Here is a 20,332-nt window from a genome sequence, read left to right on the forward strand (position 1 = left end):
TGAAATCTCGCGTCTTGTGACAGCCGGCCGCCCAACAACCTGCCCACTTGACCCTATCCCCTCCTCTCTTCTCCAGACCATTTCCGGAGACCTTCTCCCCTACCTCACCTCACTCATCAACTCATCCTTGACCGCTGGCTACGTCCCTTCCGTCTTCAAGAGAGCGAGAGTTGCACCCCTTCTGAAAAAACCTACACTCGATCCCTCCGATGTCAACAACTACAGACCAGTATCCCTTCTTTCTTTTCTCTCCAAAACTCTTGAACGTGCCGTCCTTGGCCAGCTCTCCTGCTATCTCTCTCAGAATGACCTTCTTGATCCTAATCAGTCAGGTTTCAAGACTGGGCATTCAACTGAGACTGCTCTTCTCTGTGTCACGGAGGCTCTCCGCACTGCTAAAGCTAACTCTCTCTCCTCTGCTCTCATCCTTCTAGACCTATCTGCTGCCTTTGATACTGTGAACCATCAGATCCTCCTCTCCACCCTCTCCGAGTTGGGCATCTCCGGCGCGGCCCACGCTTGGATTGCGTCCTACCTGACAGGTCGCTCCTACCAGGTGGCGTGGCGAGAATCTGTCTCCGCACCACGCGCTCTCACCACTGGTGTCCCCCAGGGCTCTGTTCTAGGCCCTCTCCTATTCTCGCTATACACAGAGTCACTTGGCTCTGTCATATCCTCACATGGTGTCTCCTATCATTGCTATGCAGACGACACACAATTAATCTTCTCCTTTCCCCCTTCTGATAACCAGGCGGCGAATCGCATCTCTGCATGTCTGGCAGACATATCAGTGTGGATGACGGATCACCACCTCAAGCTGAACCTCGGCAAGACGGAGCTGCTCTTCCTGAACCTCGGCAAGACGAAGGACTGCCCGTTCCATGATCTCGCCATCACGGTTGACAACTCCCTTGTGTCCTCCTCCCAGAGTGCTAAGAACCTTGGCGTGATCCTGGACAACACCCTGTCGTTCTCCACTAACATCAAGGCGGTGACCCGATCCTGTAGGTTCATGCTCTACAACATTCGCAGAGTATGACCCTGCCTCACACAGGAAGCGGCGCAGGTCCTAATCCAGGCACTTGTCATCTCCCGTCTGGACTACTGCAACTCGCTGTTGGCTGGGCTCCCTGCCTGTGCCATTAAACCCCTACAACTCATCCAGAACGCCGCAGCCCGTCTGGTGTTCAACCTTCCCAAGTTCTCTCACGTCACCCCGCTCCTCCGCTCTCTCCACTGGCTTCCAGTTGAAGCTCGCATCCGCTACAAGACCATGGTGCTTGCCTACGGAGCTGTGAGGGGAACGGCACCTCCGTACCTTCAGGCTCTGATCAGTCCCTACACCCAAACAAGGGCACTGCGTTCATCCACCTCTGGCCTGCTCGCCTCCCTACCTCTGAGGAAGCACAGTTCACGCTCAGCCCAGTCAAAACTGTTCGCTGCTCTGGCACCCCAATGGTGGAACAAGCTCCCTCACGACGCCAGGACAGCGGAGTCAATCACCACCTTCCGGAGACACCTGAAACCCCACCTCTTTAAGGAATACCTGGGATAGGATAAAGTAATCCTTCTAACCCCCCCCCCCTTAAAAGATTTAGATGCACTATTGTAAAGTGGTTGTCCCACTGGATATCATAAGGTGAATGCACCAATTTGTAAGTCGCTCTGGATAAGAGCGTCTGCTAAATTACTTAAATGTAAATGTAAATGTAAAATGGATTAAATTAAATGTTTTCCTCATCAATCTACACACAACACCTCATAATGACAAAGCAAAAACAGTTTTTTAGAAATGTTTGCTCATTTATTAAAAATAAAAACAGAAATAGCTTATTTAAGTATTCAGACCCTTTGCTATGAGACTCGAAATTGAGCTCAGGTGCATCCTGTTTCCATTGACCATCCTTGAGATGTTTCTACAATTTGATTGGAGTCCACCTGTGGTAAATTTAATTGATTGGACATGATTTAGAAAGTCACACACCTGTCTATACAAGGTAACACAGTTGACAGTACATGTCAGAGCCAAAACCAATCCATCAGGTCGAAGGAATTGTCCGTAGAGCTCCGAGACATGATTGTGTCGAGGCACAGGTGTGCCAAGCTTGTAGCGTCATACCCAAGAAGACTCAAGGCTGTAATCGCTGCCAAAGGTGCTTCAACAAAGTACTGAGTAAAGGGTCTGAATAAATGTGATTTTCAGTTTTTTATTTTGAATAAATGAGCGAAAATTTCCACAAACCTGTTTTTGTTTTGTCATTATGGGATATTGTGTGTAGATTGACGAGGGGAAAAAAGGTCTGAAACATTTCCGAAAGCACTGAACACAAAACAGGCTGTAGGGGGTGAGGATAACCTGATTAAATGTATTTATAGCTGTCTTGTAGTTTGTAATGTATTTATAGCTGTCTTGTAGTTTGTAATGTATTTATAGCTGTCTTGTAGTTTGTAATGTATTTATAGCTGTCTTGTAGTTTGTAATGTATTTATAGCTGTCTTGTAGTTTAATGTATTTATAGCTGTCGTGTAGTTTGTAATGTATTTATAGCTGTCTTGTAGTTTGTAATGTATTTATAGCTGTCTTGTAGTTTGTAATGTATTTATAGCTGTCTTGTAGTTTAATGTATTTATAGCTGTCTTGTAGTTTGTAATGTATTTATAGCTGTCTTGTAGTTTAATGTATTTATAGCTGTCTTGTAGTTTGTAATGTATTTATAGCTGTCTTGTAGTTTGTAATGTATTTATAGCTGTCTTGTAGTTTAATGTATTTATAGCTGTCTTGTAGTTTGTAATGTATTTATAGCTGTCGTGTAGTTTGTAATGTATTTATAGCTGTCTTGTAGTTTGTAATGTATTTATAGCTGTCTTGTAGTTTGTAATGTATTTATAGCTGTCTTGTAGTTTGTAATGTATTTATAGCTGTCTTGTAGTTTAATGTATTTATAGCTGTCTTGTAGTTTGTAATGTATTTATAGCTGTCTTGTAGTTTGTAATGTATTTATAGCTGTCGTGTAGTTTGTAATGTATTTATAGCTGTCGTGTAGTTTAATGTATTTATAGCTGTCTTGTAGTTTGCACTGTATTTATAGCTGTCTTGTAGTTTGTAATGTATTTATAGCTGTCTTGTAGTTTGTAATGTATTTATAGCTGTCTTGTAGTTTGTAATGTATTTATAGCTGTCGTGTAGTTTGTAATGTATTTATAGCTGTCTTGTAGTTTGCACTGTATTTATAGCTGTCTTGTAGTTTGTAATGTATTTATAGCTGTCTTGTAGTTTGCACTGTATTTATAGCTGTCTTGTAGTTTGTAATGTATTTATAGCTGTCTTGTAGTTTGTAATGTATTTATAGCTGTCTTGTAGTTTGTAATGTATTTATAGCTGTCTTGTAGTTTGTAATGTATTTATAGCTGTCTTGTAGTTTGGAATGTATTTATAGCTGTCGTGTAGTTTGTAATGTATTTATAGCTGTCGTGTAGTTTGTAATGTATTTATAGCTGTCTTGTAGTTTGTAATGTATTTATAGCTGTCGTGTAGTTTGTAATGTATTTATAGCTGTCGTGTAGTTTGTAATGTATTTATAGCTGTCTTGTAGTTTGTAATGTATTTATAGCTGTCTTGTAGTTTGTAATGTATTTATAGCTGTCTTGTAGTTTGCACTGTATTTATAGCTGTCTTGTAGTTTGTAATGTATTTATAGCTGTCTTGTAGTTTGTAATGTATTTATAGCTGTCTTGTAGTTTGTAATGTATTTATAGCTGTCGTGTAGTTTGTAATGTATTTATAGCTGTCGTGTAGTTTGTAATGTATTTATAGCTGTCTTGTAGTTTGTAATGTATTTATAGCTGTCGTGTAGTTTGTAATGTATTTATAGCTGTCTTGTAGTTTGTAATGTATTTATAGCTGTCTTGTAGTTTGTAATGTATTTATAGCTGTCTTGTAGTTTGTAATGTATTTATAGCTGTCTTGTAGTTTGCACTGTATTTATAGCTGTCTTGTAGTTTGTAATGTATTTATAGCTGTCTTGTAGTTTGTAATGTATTTATAGCTGTCTTGTAGTTTGTAATGTATTTATAGCTGTCTTGTAGTTTGTAATGTATTTATAGCTGTCTTGTAGTTTGTAATGTATTTATAGCTGTCTTGTAGTTTGTAATGTATTTATAGCTGTATTGTAGTTTGTAATGTATTTATAGCTGTCTTGTAGTTTGTAATGTATTTATAGCTGTCTTGTAGTTTGGAATGTATTTATAGCTGTCTTGTAGTTTAATGTATTTATAGCTGTCGTGTAGTTTGTATATTTTTGCTGTTTTATTGATGTAATTTGTTCTGTTCTCAGGGCACCCATCGTAAATTAGGCCGTGTTCTCAATTGGGTTCCTCTGTATAAATGAATAAATGAACAAGAAGACCTGTCAGTCTCCTTGATAAAGAGGCAGACCTCAGCGAGAAATACGAGAGATGATATTATGTAGTTAAAACAATATGTGGCAAAGTTGAGGTCAGAGTTCAGATTGCTTGTTACATTAGAGCAGATACATTATAGAAGAAGTCCGTTTACACAAGACAGAGACAACTGAAAATACAGAAGATTATTTCACAAGACTCTGCGGTCACATGTAGATACATTTCCATTCAGAGAAATAACAGCTCATGACTCACTCACTGGGAAGCACCTGGATCTGAACAAAAAAAACAACAACACACTAAACCCTTGTACCCGTACACAGGGGATATGTCTACCTTACACCCTAACCCTCTTCTGTAAACATCATCTCTCTCAAAGTGGATTCTTGATTGATTCAGTCACACTGGGAAGCCCCTGGACCGGGACGAGGAGATGGGGGAATATAAATAAAAACTAGAGACGGGCAACTTTGATGGGAACCACAAAAAAATCAGAACTCATCAGTAGCCCGTGGTTCTGATCTCATCAGTGGTTCTGATCTCATCAGTGGTTCTGATCTCATCAGGAGCCCGTGGTTCTGAACTCTTCAGGAGCCCGTGGTTCTGATCTCATCAGTGGTTCTGATCTCATCAGTGGTTCTGAACTCTTCAGGAGCCCGTGGTTCTGATCTCATCAATGGTTCTGAACTCATCAATGGCCCGTGGTTCTGTGTAACCACATCCATACCCACAAATGCAGTCAGAACCGGAACTAATCCCCTCGCCAGCAAAACATTTTAAGCAGTCCCACCTCTTGATAGCAGAGAGAATTTTTGTTTACATTTTAGAGTTAATTTCCTACAATTCTACACATTTTGCCATGGGGCATAGTTAACATGTTGCAGTTTTAAAGCACGTTTGTTTCAATTCTACACATTTGTCCCCCGATTCTTGAAGCTGGGCCTAAAACAAATTTTCCTACTTTTTTTTCGTCTTCTAAATGTATTTCTTTGCAGAAATGCCTTTTTGAGCATGTGGAATTTCATGTGCCTTAATAACAAACCTGTAAGTGATCTGTAAATATACATCAAATGTGAAAATCACAAAGCTGTTTAGATACAGAGAAAATACAGAATCTCGCCTAGTCATGATTGGTTGAGATAATAAGAGGGCTGGGACATTCACGAGAAAGAGAGTCCATTCTGTCACTCAAGGCTTCTCTGTCAAATAGCACATCCTGCTCTCTGCTAACGCTGTCACGGATGTCGTAGTGTAACAGTGTAGGTTCCGTCCCTCTCTTCGCCCCAACCTGGGCTCGAACCAGGGACCCTTGCACACATCAACAACTGACACCCACGAAGCATCGTTACCCATCGCGCCACAAAAGCCGCGGCCCTTGCAAGGGGGAACCCTACTTCAAGTCTCAGAGCGAGTGACGTCACTGATTGAAACGCTATTAGCGCGCACCACCGCTAACTAACTAGCCATTTCACACCGGTTACACCACCGCTAACTAACTAGCCATTTCACATCGGTTACAGTAGGAAGGAGCGGACCAAGGTGCAGCAGTGTGTGTCGTTCCACATTTTATTTTCACTGTGAAACTATGCAATACATAAATAAACTAAAGAACAACAACAACAACAAAAACGTGACGCTGAGGTTGAAACAAAATCTCCCACAAACCCAGGTGGGGAAAAACACCTACTTAATAAGTATGATCTCCAATTAGAGACAACGATGACCAGCTGCCTCTAATTGGAGATCATCCCAAACAAAACCCAACACAGAAATACAAAACTAGAACATGACAACATAGAAAAACTAAACTAGAAAAACCCCGTCACGCCCTGACCTACTTTACCATAGAAAATAACAGCTTACAATGGTCAGGACGTGACAAATGCAGACATTTGAAAGATCCATAGATCATTTACTCATATTTTCATCATGGACAACATGCAAAGTGTAGCTACAGCTTTCAATTTTAATATATCTATATATACTTTTTAACCATAATTTAACTAGACAAGTCAGTTAAGAACAAATTCTTATTTTCAATGACGGCCTAGGAACAGTGGGTTAACTGCCTTGTTCAGGGGGCAGAACGACAGATTTTTTACCTTGTCAGCTCGACGATTCGATCTTGCAACCATTTCAGTTACTAGTCCAACGCTCTAACCACTAGGCTACCCTGCCGCAATAACAGTGTTGTCCTGAATACAGCTGTTGGTATCGACACAGTTCTGTCTTCTGTAGCTAAAAGCAGGTCTGGTTGAAGCCTGAGTGGAAATGATTATATAAGTGTCTCAGTTTGCTGTGAATCATTATAATTCATACACCGGTAAGTCTTCAGTTAAAATGCCAAGATGAGCATACATGAGCATATATTGCTAGCTATTGTTCGCTAGACAGCTATCTAGCTAGCCAGTTGCATACAGGTAACGTTATAAACAGCTAGCCAGTTGCATACAGGTAACGTTATAAACAGCTAGCCAGTTGCATACAGGTAACGTTATAAACAGCTAGCCAGTTGCATACAGGTAACGTTAGAAACAGCTAGCCAGTTGCATACAGGTAACGTTATAAACAGCTAGCCAGTTGCATTCTGCTGTTAATATTGATTGTGAATGTGCTAAACCATGCATGCTACGATACTAATCTTTGTCAGTTTGTCATGTTTAACTAGCTACCGAAAATAGCAACTGTGGCAAGCTAATCAAACGAGTCACCTCCCTGACCAAGGCCCTTCTCCCCCGATGGCTCAGTTTGGCCGGAGGGCCAGTTCTAGGAAGAGTCTTGGTGATTCCAAACTTCTTCCATTTAAGAATTAACGGAGGCCACTGTGGGGATGGGGATCTTCAATGAATCAGAATTTTGCCTCGACACAATCCTGTCTCTGAGTTCTACGGACAATTCCTTCGACCTCATGTCTTGGTTTTTGTTCTGACATGCGCTGTCAACTGTGGGACCTTAAATAGACAGGTGTGTGCCTTTCCAAATCATGTCTAATCAATATAATTTACCACAGGTGGACTCCAATCAAGTTGTAGAAACATCTCAAGGATGATCAATGGAAACAGGATGCACCTGACCTCAATTTCGAGTCTCACAGCAAAGGGTCTGAATACTTATGTATAAAGGTATTTTAGTTTTTTTTTTTTTTAAATACATTTGCAAAAATCTCTCAAAAACCTGTTTTCGCTTTGTCATTATGGGGTATTGTGTGTAGATTGATGAGGAAATAAAACTGGGAAGCCCCTAGATAGATGAGACAAGGGGATCAGAATTACAAATTCACGTTACCCAACACCCTACTTCCACACTGGGGAGGGCTTTCCCAGTCAGAATTTCCCCACAACTACCATGACTATCTAAGGTTTTGTGTGAGTCTAAGTGTAAAGATCAATATTACTATCTGAAGTGGTGAAAGTAAAGTTACTACTGTAACCTTCAACAAACGAACATAACCTCTCCACAGTGGAAGTGAAGATATTCTCATATTTGGTTATTTACTGTTCGTGATATTAATACTATACACACATTCATGCTGAGTCACTGGTGAATACATTGTGGAAACTCCCAGGGTACCGACTGAGACTGGGAAGCACAGCAGTAACCTGACGCCCAGCTTCGCACACATACATGTACACAAACACAGAGAGAAAGAGAGACAGAGAGAGAGACAGACAGACAGCGAGAGACAGACAGAGAGACAGACAGACAGAGAGCGAGAGAGAGAGAGAGACATACAGCGAGAGACAGACAGATAGAGAGGGGGGAGTGACAGACAGACAGACAGACAGACAGACAGACAGACAGACAGACAGAGCGAGAGACATACAGCGAGAGACAGACAGATAGAGAGGGGGAGTGAGAGACAGACAGACAGACAGACAGACAGACAGACAGACAGACAGACAGACAGACAGACAGACAGACAGACAGACAGACAGACAGACAGACAGTGAGAGACAGACAGACAGAGAGCGAGAGAGAGAGAGACATACAGCGAGAGACAGACAGATAGAGAGGGGGGAGTGACAGACAGACAGACAGACAGACAGACAGACCGACAGACAGACAGACAGACAGACAGACAGACAGACAGACAGACAGACAGACAGACAGACAGACAGACAGACAGACAGACAGGGGAGATAGAGAGACATACAGCGAGAGACAGACAGATAGATAGAGAGAGGGGGGGAGTGAGAGACAGACAGCGAGAGACAGACAGACAGAGAGACAGACAGAGAGAGGGAGAGACAGTGAGACAGACAGTGTGACAGACATACAGAGACAGACAGACAGACAGACAGACAGAGAGAGGGGGGGTTCAGCCTCTCGCCCAGCAAGGCATGCACAGACACGCTATGTTAAACACTACTACAAAATGGACAGAGGGGAAAGTAATGAGAGAAAGGACAGAGATGAATGTGGTGTCTGGTCTCACCTAGAAGTGTGTGTGTGTGTGTGTGTGTGTGTGTGTGTGTGTGTGTGTGTGTGTGTGTGTGTGTGTGTATTCACCTCAGAGTGAATGGCTGGCTCTTCAGCTGGTAGAAAGTATCCGATTCTGAAGAGAGGATGCTCTTGACCTCTTGACCTCTATCACCGCCTCAGGTAGGAGAGGCTCCAAACTGGAAACACATACAACTACAGGTCAGTAACATACAACTACAGGTCAGGAACATACAACTACAGGTCAGAAACATACAACTACAGGTCAGTAACATACAACTACAGGTCAGTAACATACAACTACAGGTCAGGAACATACAACTACAGGTCAGTAACATACAACTACAGGTCAGTAACATACAACTACAGGTCAGTAACATACAACTACAGGTCAGGAACATACAACTACAGGTCAGGAATATACAACTACAGGTCAGTAACATAAAACTACAGGTCAGTAACATACAACTACAGGTCAGTAACATACAACTACAGGTCAGTAACATACAACTACAGGTCAGTAACATACAACTACAGGTCAGGAACATACAACTACAGGTCAGTAACATACAACTACAGGTCAGTAACATACAACTACAGGTCAGTAACATACAACTACAGGTCAGTAACATACAACTACAGGTCAGTAACATACAACTACAGGTCAGGAATATACAACTACAGGTCAGTAACATACAACTACAGGTCAGAAACATACAACTACAGGTCAGTAACATACAACTACAGGTCAGTAACATACAACTACAGGTCAGGTACATACAACTACAGGTCAGGAACATACAACTACAGGTCAGGAACATACAACTACAGGTCAGGCACACAACTACAGGTCAGTAACATACAACTACAGGTCAGTAACATACAACTACAGGTCAGGAATATACAACTACAGGTCAGTAACATACAACTACAGGTCAGGAATATACAACTACAGGTCACAGGAACATACAACTACAGGTCAGAAACATACAACTACAGGTCTGGAACATACAACTACAGGTCAGGAATACACAACTACAGGTCAGGAATATACAACTACAGGTCAGGAATACACAACTACAGGTCAGGAATATACAACTACAGGTCAGGAATATACAACTACAGGTCAGGAATATATAACTACAGGTCAGTAACATAAAACTACAGGTCAGGAATATACAACTACAGGTCAGGAACATACAACTACAGGTCAGAAATATACAACTACAGGTCAGTAACATACAACTACAGGTCAGGAACATACAACTACAGGTCAGAAACATACAACTACAGGTCAGAAACATACAACTACAGGTCAGAAACATACAACTACAGGTCAGGAATATACAACTACAGGTCAGTAACATACAACTACAGGTCAGGAATATACATTAAAACACCGAGACATACAGTGGTCCCGTGTGGCTCAGTTGGTAAGGGTCAAATCAAATCTTATTGTTCACATACACATGGTTAGCAGATGTTAATGCGAGTGTATCAAAATGCTTGTGCTTCTAGTTCCAAACAGTGCAGTAATATCTAACACGTAATCTAACAATTCCCCAACAACTACCAAATACACACATATCTAAAGGGAGGAATAACAATATGTACATATAAATATATGGATGAGGCCCAGAATGTTCCCATCAACAAGGACTAGGATGTTCCCATCAACAAGGACCAGGATGTTCCCATCAACAAGGACCAGGATGTTCCCATCAACAAGGACCAGGATGTTCCCATCAACAAGGACTAGGACCAGGATGTTCCCATCAACAAGGACCAGGATGTTCCCATCAACAAGGACCAGGATGTTCCCATCAACAAGGACCAGGATGTTCCCATCAACAAGGACTAGGACCAGGATGTTCCCATCAACAAGGACCAGGATGTTCCCATCAACAAGGACCAGGATGTTCCCATCAACAAGGACTAGGACCAGGATGTTCCCATCAACAAGGACTAGGATGTTCCCATCAACAAGGACTAGGACCAGGATGTTCCCATCAATAAGGACCAGGATGTTCCCATCAACAAGGACCAGGATGTTCCCATCAACAAGGACTAGGACCAGGATGTTCCCATCAACAAGGACCAGGATGTTCCCATCAACAAGGACCAGGACCAGGATGTTCCCATCAACAAGGACTAGGACCAGGATGTTCCCATCAACAAGGACCAGGATGTTCCCATCAACAAGGACCAGGATGTTCCCATCAACAAGGACTAGGACCAGGATGTTCCCATCAACAAGGACCAGGATGTTCCCATCAACAAGGACTAGGACCAGGATGTTCCCGTCAACAACGACTAGGACCAGGATGTTCCCATCAACAAGGACCAGGATGTTCCCATCAACAAGGACTAGGACCAGGATGTTCCCATCAACAAGGACCAGGATGTTCCCATCAACAATGACCAGGACCAGGATGTTCCCATCAACAAGGACCAGGATGTTCCCATCAACAAGGACCAGGATGTTCCCATCAACAAGGACTAGGACCAGGATGTTCCCATCAACAAGGACTAGGACCAGGATGTTCCCATCAACAACGACTAGGCCCAGGACGTTCCCGTCAACAAGGACTAGGCCCAGGATGTTCCCATTAACAAGGACTAGGACCAGGATGTTCCCGTCAACAACGACTAGGCCCAGGCTTGAACCTGTTCTAAACTGCTAGTGGGGGATCCATGTGCCTCACAGAGGGATGTTGGTCATTAGCTAACACAACGTGCCACTGGAACACAAATGTCTACGTGACCCCAAACTTTTGAATGGTAGTGTATATATTTTTTAGGAACTCAGCTAGGGCTGGGCGATATGGCCTAAATATTATATCGCGGTATTTAAAAAAAAAATGGACGGTATGACGGTATTTTTTTGTTTTTTAATATTAAGATCTACATTTGCTTTATGAGTAGTGAGTGATCCTAGGTTGGTAACATTCTAAGTGATTTCAATGTGTCTTTCTCCCTTCTGTTTTCAGCACTTTTATCATTTCTGCATTTCCTGCACTCAATTGCAGTGGTGGAAAAAGTACCCAATTGTCATACTGTAGTAAAAGTAAAGATACCTTAATAGAAAATGACTCAAATAAAAGTGAAAGTCACCCAGTAAAATACTACTTGAGTAAAAGTCTAAAAGTATTTGGTTTTAAATATACTTAAGTATCAAAAGTAAATGTTATTGATAAAATGTACTTAAGTATCAAAAGCAAAAGTATAAATCATTTAAAATTCCTTATATTAAGCAAACCAGATGCCAGGATTTTCTTGTTTTTTTTCCTACTTACAGATTGCCAGGGGCACACTCCAACACTTAGACATAATTTACAAACAAAGCATTTGTGTTTAGTGAGTCCTCCAGATCAGAGGCAGTAGGGATGAGCAGGGATGTTCTCTGTTTAGTGAGTCCTCCAGATCAGAGGCAGTAGGGATGACCAGGGATGTTCTCTGTTTAGTGAGTCCTCCAGATCAGAGGCAGTAGGGATGAGCAGGGATGTTCTCTGTTTAGTGAGTCCTCCAGATCAGAGACAGTAGGGATGACCAGGGATGTTCTCTGTTTAGTGAGTCCTCCAGATCAGAGGCAGTAGGGATGACCAGGGATGTTCTCTGTTTAGTGAGTCCTCCAGATCAGAGGCAGTAGGGATGACCAGGGATGTTCTCTGTTTAGTGAGTCCTCCAGATCAGAGGCAGTAGGGATGACCAGGGATGTTCTCTGTTTAGTGAGTCCACCAGATCAGAGGCAGTAGATGACTATGGATGTTCTCTGTTTAGTGAGTCCACCAGATCAGAGGCAGTAGATGACCAGGGATGTTCTCTGTTTAGTGAGTCCTCCAGATCAGAGGCAGTAGGGATGAGCAGGGATGTTCTCTGTTTAGTGAGTCCTCCAGATCAGAGGCAGTAGGGATGACCAGGGATGTTCTCTGTTTAGTGAGTCCTCCAGATCAGAGGCAGTAGGGATGAGCAGGGATGTTCTCTGTTTAGTGAGTCCTCCAGATCAGAGACAGTAGGGATGACCAGGGATGTTCTCTGTTTAGTGAGTCCTCCAGATCAGAGGCAGTAGGGATGACCAGGGATGTTCTCTGTTTAGTGAGTCCTCCAGATCAGAGGCAGTAGGGATGAGCAGGGATGTTCTCTGTTTAGTGAGTCCTCCAGATCAGAGGCAGTAGGGATGACCAGGGATGTTCTCTGTTTAGTGAGTCCTCCAGATCAGAGGCAGTAGGGATGAGCAGGGATGTTCTCTGTTTAGTGAGTCCTCCAGATCAGAGACAGTAGGGATGACCAGGGATGTTCTCTGTTTAGTGAGTCCTCCAGATCAGAGGCAGTAGGGATGACCAGGGATGTTCTCTGTTTAGTGAGTCCTCCAGATCAGAGGCAGTAGGGATGAGCAGGGATGTTCTCTGTTTAGTGAGTCCTCCAGATCAGAGGCAGTAGGGATGACCAGGGATGTTCTCTGTTTAGTGAGTCCTCCAGATCAGAGGCAGTAGGGATGACCAGGGATGTTCTCTGTTTAGTGAGTCCACCAGATCAGAGGCAGTAGATGACTATGGATGTTCTCTGTTTAGTGAGTCCACCAGATCAGAGGCAGTAGATGACCAGGGATGTTCTCTGTTTAGTGAGTCCTCCAGATCAGAGGCAGTAGGGATGACCAGGGATGTTCTCTGTTTAGTGAGTCCACCAGATCAGAGGCAGTAGGGATGACCAGGGATGTTCTCTGTTTAGTGAGTCCACCAGATCAGAGGCAGTAGATGACCAGGGATGCTCTCTGTTTAGTGAGTCCTCCAGATCAGAGGCAGTAGGGATGACCAGGGATGTTCTCTGTTTAGTGAGTCCACCAGATCAGAGGCCGTAGATGACTATGGATGTTCTCTGTTTAGTGAGTCCTCCAGATCAGAGGCAGTAGGGATGACCAGGGATGTTCTCTGTTTAGTGAGTCCACCAGATCAGAGGCAGTAGGGATGACCAGGGATGTTCTCTGTTTAGTGAGTCCTCCAGATCAGAGGCAGTAGGGATGACCAGGGATGTTCTCTGTTTAGTGAGTCCACCAGATCAGAGGCAGTAGATGACTATGGATGTTCTCTGTTTAGTGAGTCCACCAGATCAGAGGCAGTAGATGACCAGGGATGTTCTCTTGACAAGTGTGTGAATTGGACCATTTTCCTGTCCTGCTAAGCATTCAAAATGCAACAAGTACTTTTCGGTGTCAGGGAAAATGCATGGAGTAAAAAGTGCAGTATTTTCTTTATGGAATGTAGTGCAGTAAAAGTAAAAGTAGTCAAAAATAAAAATAGGAAAGTAAAGTACAGATACCAAAAAAAATGACTTAAGTAGTACTTGAAAGTATTTTTACTAAAGTAGTACTTGAAAGTATTTTTACTTAAGTACTTTACACTACTGCTCAATTGAGAGAATTTCCACACTGCCATGTAGGGCTGCACTATATGGGCAAATGGTCTGTGATGCAATTGCGATTTGACTTGCCAATTAGCGCAAAACTGTTGGAATCATGGAAATACAATGACTATTCTAATTCTATAGTTAGAATATAATAGTGGGCACTTTGAATACAGTGTTTGAGATGACAACGAATTAAAATGCCAGGGAGGAGTTATGGTGAGGGTAGGAACTAAAGTGTTGATAAGTGTTTCCTAGGGGACCCTATAAGCTTTGGCTACATTGCATGTTTTCTCTTAGCTACTTCATGTAGCTAACATATTCTTGCTTTGCATATTCCTCTTTGATTTAGAAGAATACTGTTGCACAAACAACATGCTGATTTAGGTCTACACCATCACTGCTATTATCAGCCTGTATTTGCTAGCTACGTTTGCTCTTAGTACATTTATTAGCTAGCTATTAGCATTAGCGGCTAACAATTAGCATCTCACAAGATTTAGGGCAACTTGCTAAGAAAAGGCAAACTAGCTGTTTGCTAATGTAAAAAACACAAACTAATAGTGTAATTATAGAACGCTAGTGGATTTATATTAAGAAGCAAAGTGAAAACAGCATCGTTGTCATCAACATTGTTGCATGTGCTGCATTGACCATGCAGACTGAACACAAGTGTCTGTGGTTGAGGAACATTAAATCCTTGAGTGACAGGGGGCCTGGCTAGGTCTGTGTGGAAAGTGGCACCGAGAGAAAGCGCTATAGAAGGTAAAGTAAAAACCCAAATCGGTCCCTGCATCAATACCGGTATATCATAAAATACGGTATACCACCCATCCCTAAACTCAGCTCAGATTTCAACTTACTTCTGTTGAGAGTTCTAATAGTAGAATGGCTGCACAAGGTGCAATTCATTTGGTATTGAACAGCCATTTTTCCTCTTGTTATGTCATCAGCTGACAGACCTTATAGAGCTATTTATAACCAGTCAGGAATGTCCAATTGATTAACAACTGGCCATATTAGCTACATGGGTAAATTAGGTTCACCAGCTTTCTACATTTTAGTTACCATGGCCAGATTACATGCCCAGGGGCCTCGACCCCACAGGGGGGCCTCATTGATTTTGTTGAGTCAATCAGGTATCATATGAACAAACAGGAAATTAGCTTTAAATATGCCAAACGTTCTCTCCGCCAACAAGAGGTGTGTTAACGGCTTGGGTTCGCCATGTGGGGATTTGTTACTACGCATAAAAATGACAATGTCCAACAGGACCTTTGTGTGACCGGACCCTCTAAAATAGTAGCAGATTACCCCTGTATAATAGATGATAGCAGATTACCCCTGTATAATAGATGATAGTAGATTACCCCTGTATAATAGATGATAGTAGATTACCCCTGTATAATAGATGATAGTAGATTACCCCTGTATAATAGATGATAGTAGATTACCCCTGTATAATAGATGATAGTAGATTACCCCTGTATAATAGATAATAGTAGATTACCCCTGTATGATAGATGATAGTAGATTACCCCTGTATAATAGATGATAGTAGATTACCCCTGTATAATAGATGATAGTAGATTACCCCTGTATAATAGATTAGAGCAGATTACCCCTGTATAATAGATGATAGTAGATTACCCCTGTATAATAGATAATAGTAGATTACCCCTGTATAATAGGTTAGAGCAGATTACCCCTGTATAATAGATGATAGTAGATTACCCCTGTATAATAGATGATAGTAGATTACCCCTGTATAATAGATGATAGTAGATTACCCCTGTATAATAGATGATAGTAGATTACCCCTGTATAATAGATGATAGCAGATTACCCCTGTATAATAGATGATAGCAGATTACCCCTGTATAATAGATGATAGCAGATTACCCCTGTATAATAGATGATAGTAGATTACCCCTGTATAATAGATGATAGTAGATTACCCCTGTATAATAGATTAGAGCAGATTACCCCTGTATAATAGATGATAGTAGATTACCCCTGTATAATAGATGATAGCAGATTACCCCTGTATAATAGATAATAGTAGATTACCCCTGTATAATAGATTAGAGCAGATTACCCCTGTATAATAGATGATAGCAGATTACCCCTGTATAATAGATGATAGTAGATTACCCCTGTATAATAGATGATAGTAGATTACCCCTGTATAATAGATGATAGTAGATTACCCCTGTATAATAGATTAGAGCAGATTACCCCTGTATAATAGATAATAGTAGATTACCCCTGTATAATAGATGATAGTAGATTACCCCTGTATAATAGATGATAGTAGATTACCCCTGTATAATAGATGATAGTAGATTACCCCTGTATAATAGATGATAGTAGATTACCCCTGTATAATAGATGATAGTAGATTACCCCTGTATAATAGATGATAGTAGATTACCCCTGTATAATAGATGATAGTAGATTACCCCTGTATAATAGATGATAGTAGATTACCCCTGTATAATAGATTAGAGCAGATTACCCCTGTATAATAGATGATAGTAGATTACCCCTGTATAATAGATTAAAGTAGATTACCCCTGTATAATAGATTAAAGTAGATTACCCCTGTATAATAGATGATAGTAGATTACCCCTGTATAATAGATGATAGTAGATTACCCCTGTATAATAGATGATAGTAGATTACCCCTGTATAATAGATGATAGCAGATTACCCCTGTATAATAGATGATAGTAGATTACCCCTGTATAATAGATGATAGTAGATTACCCCTGTATAATAGATGATAGTAGATTACCCCTGTATAATAGATGATAGCAGAATGACCTTTCACTGACCAGCTGATAGCTCTATTCGAGTGAATCTCATGAAACCAGTTTTAAAATGTCTGTAGCAAATTAAGTTACAAAACCATGATTCATCTGCAAAAATCAACTATGATTCTGAGGACTAAGATGTCTAGTTTTTCCGGATTGTGTCTTATTTGAAAGACATTGTAAATTTTCGCCTGAATTTTGTACATTTTCACCCCAAATTCTCATTACCGAAATGTGTCCGGATTAAATGTTACTGTAATTTGTCCATAAACCATAAAAAATGTATACTCTTTGAAAATGTACACTAAACTATAATATTCATTACATACAAGATGTCATTGTTAGATGTCTCATTATGTAACATCGTTTGCAAGTTCCTTGTATAAAATTTTATTCACCCATGAGGAGTCTAGAGGAGTCGTTCTTAGATGAGCACAAGTTAAGTTAATTAATTTATATGCCTTGAGAATTAGGTTCTTATTCTCCCAACACCCCCTTTACCCCACCCCACGTTCCCGCTGGTCCCTCATCTACCCCTGGCCTTCTCCTTACAGACCCGCTAAAGAGCTCAAATTGGGGAAAAGTCCGTTTTAATTTTGCTAATAATTGCATGATTTCATTTGAAATATTTTTATTTTCAGTCTTGTGTTTAACTCTGGCATTTTCATTAGGGGAGCAATGTTAGAAAAAAAATATTAGAAATATTGACAACTTTTTGGGGGACTTTGAAAACTGTTATGGTAATGAGAATTTTGTGAAAATGTTGGTAAAATGCATAATATCTGATGAAAAGCATAATAATAATAATGATGAAATAGATAAGTACAGATCCTATTCTCAGTTATTCAAGAGGACGTTTCGTGAGAAGGACCCATTTAGCTGTTAAAATGGGCTGGATGTAGATGTTACTGTTACAACATGCCTCACTGGATAATACAATATAGTGTATTCTGAAGACAGTAACATGTACCAATTTGCATGGTTACTAGAGGAATCCAACTAACGTAGCTAGTACATATGGATAGAGCAGGTGGTCCGTCAGTAGCCTGGGATCCAGAGATACAGCAGGGGTAGATGATCCAGAGATACAGCAGGGGTAGATGATCCAGAGATACAGCAGGGGCAGATGATCCAGAGATACAGCAGGGGTAGATGATCCAGAGATACAGCAGGGGTAGATGATCCAGAGATACAGCCGGGGTAGATGATCCAGAGATACAGCAGGGGTAGATGATCCAGAGATACAGCCGGGGTAGATGATCCAGAGATACAGCAGGGGTAGATGATCCAGAGATACAGCAGGGGTAGATGATCCAGAGATACTGCAGGGGTAGATAATCCAGAGATACAGCAGGGGTAGATGATCCAGAGATACAGCAGGGGTAGATGATCCAGAGATACAGCAGGGGTAGATGATCCAGAGATACAGCAGGGGTAGATGATCCAGAGATACAGCAGGGGTAGATGATCCAGAGATACAGCAGGGGTAGATGATCCAGAGATACAGCAGGGGTAGATGGTCCAGATATACCCGGGATAAAGCACACCACACACCGCTACACAATGTAAACAGTCAAGCCCTGACAACATGCCATGGTTCTTCAATTACCAGACGAAATGAAACGACAAAACACCAAACACCGTCTTTCTAGCCGTTATGATAACTAAACAATCCTACTCACCAATAAATACATAAACAGCAGCTTTGCCTTTAGGAGATAGTCCGTGTTAGCCTGGAACCGAGCGATGGAAATCCATACCGGTCCTCGGTGGGGAAATAGGCCAATACTCTCGGAATTAGATTTAAAAAACGTTACAGTTTACGCAGAAATCAATATGACGAACAACAATGACTTTGTCAAAAACAATAATATCCTTGTTTACTACTGTTGTAGAACAGGAAGCCAGGTGGACATCTCAAAACAGGAGGCTACTGCCCCGCTCACCGGTTCAACCGAGAAAATAAACGGAACGTCATCAACCTTCAACTATTTCCCCGTTAAAAAAATATTAAAATAAATCTAGTGTCAGCGATTAAACGATAATTACAAAGGAAATGAAAGAATGTCGGTGACAGAGTAGAAACCGGGCTTGTTAAATCGTACTATCTGCGCAGGAGAGAGAGGTATCCGAAGAGTTCCAAAATAAATAGGACGTTTGGAAACTAAACTCATTATTATCACCACACGAGGGAGTAGTCACGCACCTTTCTGTCAAATGAAACTTTCTAACGTCAACGGTGTACGAATACCCATACCAGCGTACTACATAGTTAAACTGCATACTATTTATCGCGTCAGGTTTAGTAAAAAACATAGACAGTCTGCCAGCGCCGCGTCAGAGCAGCAGCGGCTCCTGATTGGCTGAGTCGGTGGTGCGGGTCAGAGTGCGGAAGGAATTCAACAGACATGCGTCACATCAACCAGCCTGACAATAACTCATTCCCACTGTCAACCACCCTGACAATAACTCCTTCCCACTGTCAACCACCCTGACAATAACTCATTCCCACCGTCAACCACCCTGACAATAACTCATTCCCACTGTCAACCAGCCTGACAATAACTCATTCCCACTGTCAACCACCCTGACAATAACTCATTCCCACTGTCAACCACCCTGACAATAACTCATTCCCACTGTCAACCACCCTGAAATAACTCATTCCCACTGTCACCCACGCTGACAATAACTCATTCCCACTGTCAACCACCCTGACAATAACTCATTCCCACTGTCAACCAGCCTGACAATAACTCATTCCCACTGTCAACCACCCTGACAATAACTCATTCCCACTGTCAACCACCCTGACAATAACTCATTCCCACTGTCAACCACCCTGACAATAACTCATTCCCACTGTCAACCACCCTGACAATAACTCATTCCCACTGTCAACCACCCTGACAATAACTCATTCCCACTGTCAACCAGCCTGACAATAACTCATTCCCACTGTCAACCACCCTGAAATAACTCATTCCCACTGTCAACCACCCTGACAATAACTCATTCCCACTGTCAACCACCCTGAAATAACTCATTCCCACTGTCAACCACCCTGACAATAACTCATTCCCACTGTCAACCACCCTGACAATAACTCATTCCCACTGTCAACCACCCTGACAATAACTCATTCCCACTGTCAACCAGCCTGACAATAACTCATTCCCACTGTCAACCACCCTGACAATAACTCATTCCCACTGTCAACCACCCTGACAATAACTCATTCCCACTGTCAACCACCCTGACAATAACTCATTCC

At 41.7% G+C, this 20,332-nt stretch overlaps 1 protein-coding gene across 1 annotated transcript in view; it reads right to left on the bottom strand.

The window, feature by feature from the left end:
• The window catches only part of LOC115165274 (transcription factor E3), a 42,237-nt gene extending 23,219 nt beyond the window's left edge, over positions 1 to 19,018 (bottom strand). Inside the window, exons 1-3 of the mRNA XM_029718312.1 lie at positions 18,741 to 19,018; positions 18,063 to 18,614; positions 8,911 to 9,020 (exon numbers count right to left, since the gene is read on the bottom strand). The gene's annotated coding sequence lies outside the window, so the exon portion shown is untranslated. The remainder of the gene's footprint in view (positions 1 to 8,910; positions 9,021 to 18,062; positions 18,615 to 18,740) is intronic.
• Between the last annotated feature and the right edge of the window lie 1,314 nt (positions 19,019 to 20,332).

The sequence above is a fragment of the Salmo trutta genome, chromosome 28 (genome assembly GCF_901001165.1).
Source record: "Salmo trutta chromosome 28, fSalTru1.1, whole genome shotgun sequence".
Classification (NCBI taxonomy): domain Eukaryota; kingdom Metazoa; phylum Chordata; class Actinopteri; order Salmoniformes; family Salmonidae; genus Salmo; species Salmo trutta.